The sequence below is a fragment of the Theropithecus gelada genome, chromosome 2, assembly GCF_003255815.1.
Source record: "Theropithecus gelada isolate Dixy chromosome 2, Tgel_1.0, whole genome shotgun sequence".
Classification (NCBI taxonomy): Eukaryota; Metazoa; Chordata; class Mammalia; order Primates; family Cercopithecidae; genus Theropithecus; species Theropithecus gelada.
The window spans coordinates 71,461,218-71,465,294 of record NC_037669.1 but is presented as its reverse complement, the minus strand read 5'-3'; the positions used below and the strand labels follow the sequence as shown (position 1 = coordinate 71,465,294).

At 39.3% G+C, this 4,077-nt stretch overlaps 1 pseudogene; it reads left to right on the top strand.

Annotated features, from left to right (window-relative positions):
* LOC112619323 lies at nt 1–903 on the top strand (annotated as a pseudogene).
* The last annotated feature ends 3,174 nt before the right edge of the window (nt 904–4,077 follow it).

Genomic DNA, 4,077 nt, shown 5'->3' with positions numbered 1-4,077 from the left:
ATGAAAACCATTCTCAGCAATCTGACTGCGGACATTCCAGAAAACATGGACATCACTCTGAAGGGAAGCACAGTTACTATGAAGGACTTCAGAGAAACCCTGCAGAGGGACTTCAATCACATCAGTGTATCTCCTCAGAAAGCAAAAGAATAAGCTCCAGGTTGGCAAATAGTGGGGAAATAGAAAGGAACTGGCTACCATTTGCACTATTTGTAGTCAGGTACAAAACATGATCAAGGGTGTTATACTGGACATTCGTTAAAAGATGACGTCTGTGTATACTCACTCCCCCATCAATGTTGTTATCCAGGAGAATGGGTCTCTTGTTGAAATCCAAAATTTCTTGGGTGAAAAATACATCTGCAGGGTCTGGATGAGGCCAAGTGTTTCTTGTTCAGTACCTCAAGCTCAGAGTTAATCCTTTTTTTTTGAGATGGGGTCTTGCTCTGTCGACCAGGCTGGAGTGCAGTGGTGCGATCTCAGCTCACTGCAAGCTCCACCTCCCGGCTTCACGCCATTCTCCTGCCTCAGTCTCCCAAGTAGCTGGGACTACAGGTGCCTACCACCACGCCAGGCCAATTTTTTTTATTTTTAGTAGAGACGGGGTTTCACCATGTTATCAGGATGGTCTCGATCTCCTGACCTCGTGATCCACCCGCCTCAGCCTCCCAAAGTGCTGGGATTACAGGCATGAGCCACCGCACCCGGCCAGGTGAGTTAATCATTGAAGGAAACATTTATCTTGTTTCAAATTCAACTGCTTTGATTGAACAAATCACAATAGTTAAAAAGGATATCAGAACATTTGGGGATGATATCTATGTCACTGAAAACAGAACAGTTTTGCAGGCTGGTGAAGAAGATCTAAGAGTCGTCCAGCTACAGAAACAAGATAGCGGATAATTCCTAAGACCTATTTGCAATATTTTAATGATGCAATAAAAGGCCTCTATTGATTTTGGGAGTTGGGGGCAGGGAAAGCCAGTATGAATCCCTTGTCTTCCAGGATCCTAATTATGTTGGATGCAGTATCATATTGCACCTGGACCACCAGACTTAAATGAGAAGGATCCAGGCTATGATCTTGAGTCAGCTATTGTGTAACCTCAAATGAGTCACTCTACCTCTCTTGGCATCCATTGTGTATCCTGAAAATGAGATAGTTGGATCAGAGAATCTACTGGGTGCATTTTAGCTCTGAGAATGGGGTAATATACAAAGAGGAGAAGAGCATGGATTTTCATCAAGCCCTCAACTTAAATAGCTTTGTCTAGGAAGTTCTTAGCTTCTTTAAGCCTCAGTTTTCTTATCTGAAAAATTGAGTTAATTATAGTGTCTAACTTGCCAGGAGATAATTTGGGTAGATCACTTAAATATATTCTAAAAGTTAATATATATCCAATAAATAATAGCTGATATTCTTTGTGTTGCTATTGTTGTTTTGCAGTAATGGCTATGGTTTTCAATGTTTTAAGCCAAAAGATGTTATGGGGAGAATTTAAGTAGCAGGCCAGTTGCATAGAAAGAAGGCTATGTATTGGTGAACTGAAGTCATGCCACATGGTTGTGTACATGACCTTGGGCCAACTCTATAAATCATGGAATATAGGTAGACCTTATTACTTATTCTTCTTTGTGGTAGTACTTTTTACGTTTTTAGTAATGGAAGGCAGAGTGATGTTGGAAAAAGAGCAGGAATTAAACATTTTTTTTTAAATCTTATCTTTAGTGACAGAAAGATTTATAAATCACCTAAAAGGTTTTCATTTGTTGAACTTCTTAAAAATGAAAATTACTAATCAGGAACATGTCTACTCTACATGTTCACTTCTCAAATCTATATTCATCCATTTCTGAACTCTTGAAAAATTTTGGGGTAGCAGAATGAGACGGCAGAAGTATCCAAAAATTCCATTGGAATGAGAACATACTATATGTGGGCTTCAGAGACCTGTGCTAAAGGAAACGTACCCCCAGGCAATCTCATTATTATTTCTGATTTGAGACAACAACCTGAATGTCGTGGATGAGGAAACCAACCTCAGAAAGAGGGGGCAGGCCAAAATTTTCTAAAAATAGGTTATAAATATGAAATGGGTTTCATGAGGCCATGAGTTATGGAATACTAAAGTTCGTACCTGGAATTAAAGGTCTGACAGTTTTTCTGTGGGGCACTTGTGTGTTCAAGAGGTGCTTTATATAGAAAATGAACGAGATGAGACAGGGAATGCAGGATTTTATCAAGATGTGTTGCTTTGCAGAAAAGTGGTTTAGTTGTTTGGGCCTATGAGAAATTGTTGTCAGTATACAGGGTAAGGTTTACTTCAACCACTGTGACAGATCAATCAATCTGGTTTTTATGTAGCCTTAAACAACATATGTGCCTGAATATGAGGTAAGGTGTTTTCTCCAAAGCTCACCATTCAGAAAATAGGGAATCATCTTACATGCAAGTCTTTACAAAGTTTTTCAATTACATTATTGTGAAAAACCAAATGTAATTTAGGGAAGACCTCACCTGAAGGATACTCAGTCAATTCTAGTTTAAGATACTTCTAGAGAGAGGCTCCTAAACATAATTGATTTCTTACATTTATTTTTTGCTTTTCTTTATACACAGATTGAGTATTTATTTCTGAAGAGATGACCCTCACAATTACAAAAGTTCAGTGTTATAAACAGGTCTTTTAAAAATCTCTTTGAAATAAAACAAAGTAGGCAGTGGCAATGGAGAAATCATAAATGTAATCATTGCAGATTTGGGTAGCGGGGGGAATGTCCTAATGTTACATAATAAATACTGTAGCTTGTAGGATAAAATATCCAAAACAAGCAAAATACCTGGATTCCCAAAGGACTGCATGTTAAACTAAAGACACAATGCTCTGGAGATGGTATGTTCTAGAAAAGTGTTAGGTGACCCAAAGTCGTTCTAATGATGACAAAGACACAGAGAATAACTCGGTGGAATGGTCTGGATAAAAGCCTGATTAGAGTGTTTTCCAGATAGGTGGGAAGTAAAGAAGTGGAAAAATAGAATACGAGGAATTCTTCAGTTTTGCTATAAAGGAGGAGGGGAGTGAAATATAGGGTTGTAGCTTGAAGACTGTAGCTTTGAGGGAAAACATTTCAGAGAAGGAAATAATTTTAGAATGCATTATAAACTGATTTTTATGATCCTGTAAAGAGTGAAAAAACAATAACACAAAAAAGAAAAGTGGAAGATTACAGAAGGAAAGTCCTAGGGAGGGTGAGAGGGAACACCCTCCACAGCATAGGTGGAGGGGCAGATATGAGAAGGGGCCATTTATTCCATGTGCCAGGTGGGAAGGAAAATCAATGGGCACAGATGCGGGTGGGTGGTTGATTTGGTGGTGAAAATAGGAGGGAATTGTTTTCTGACGGCTCCACTATTTTTGATCAAATAAGAAGCGAGTCATCTTCTGAGAGTGGGAAAACAGATCTTGACCTTCTAACACCAAAAGCACCATCGTTTACTCCTCTGCATTCATCCACCCACTCCATTCTCTGAATGTGTGGACTTTTAAATGCTTGCGATTGGGTATTTCCCACTTTCCTTCCCTTTGCCAATAGTTGCATCCCACTGGTTCTGTGTCTAGGTCTCCCTGATTTCTTCTGGGTTGTTCATTTGTTTAAACAAGCTCATCATCTCAGCAACGTGGCATGCCTCACAACCACACCATTTCTTCACACCCGAATCAGCTTTCCTTCAATTCTCACAGCCCATTGATTTAGCTCCTTTTTCCACTCGCTGGTGTGGGTTTTTCTTCTTCTGCTTTCGTCAGACTGTATTTGTCACTAACCAATGTGTGCCTTCCTGTTCAAATCCTGAGTCCTGCAGGAAAAAAAAAAAAAAAGGTGATTCCAAGTGAGACTATTTAGTTAGAAAAATAATTTGTTCAGCTCTTTGAATATGTCTGCCACCACTGGAGGACACTAATAATTGTTTCAGTTAATGTTTCCAGGGATCCTAAACTGCTTGAATCCTGAAATTATACTCTAAGCAGTAGAATGTGTGGCCAGTGACAGATCAGCAGTCATCTTCCATTGAACATT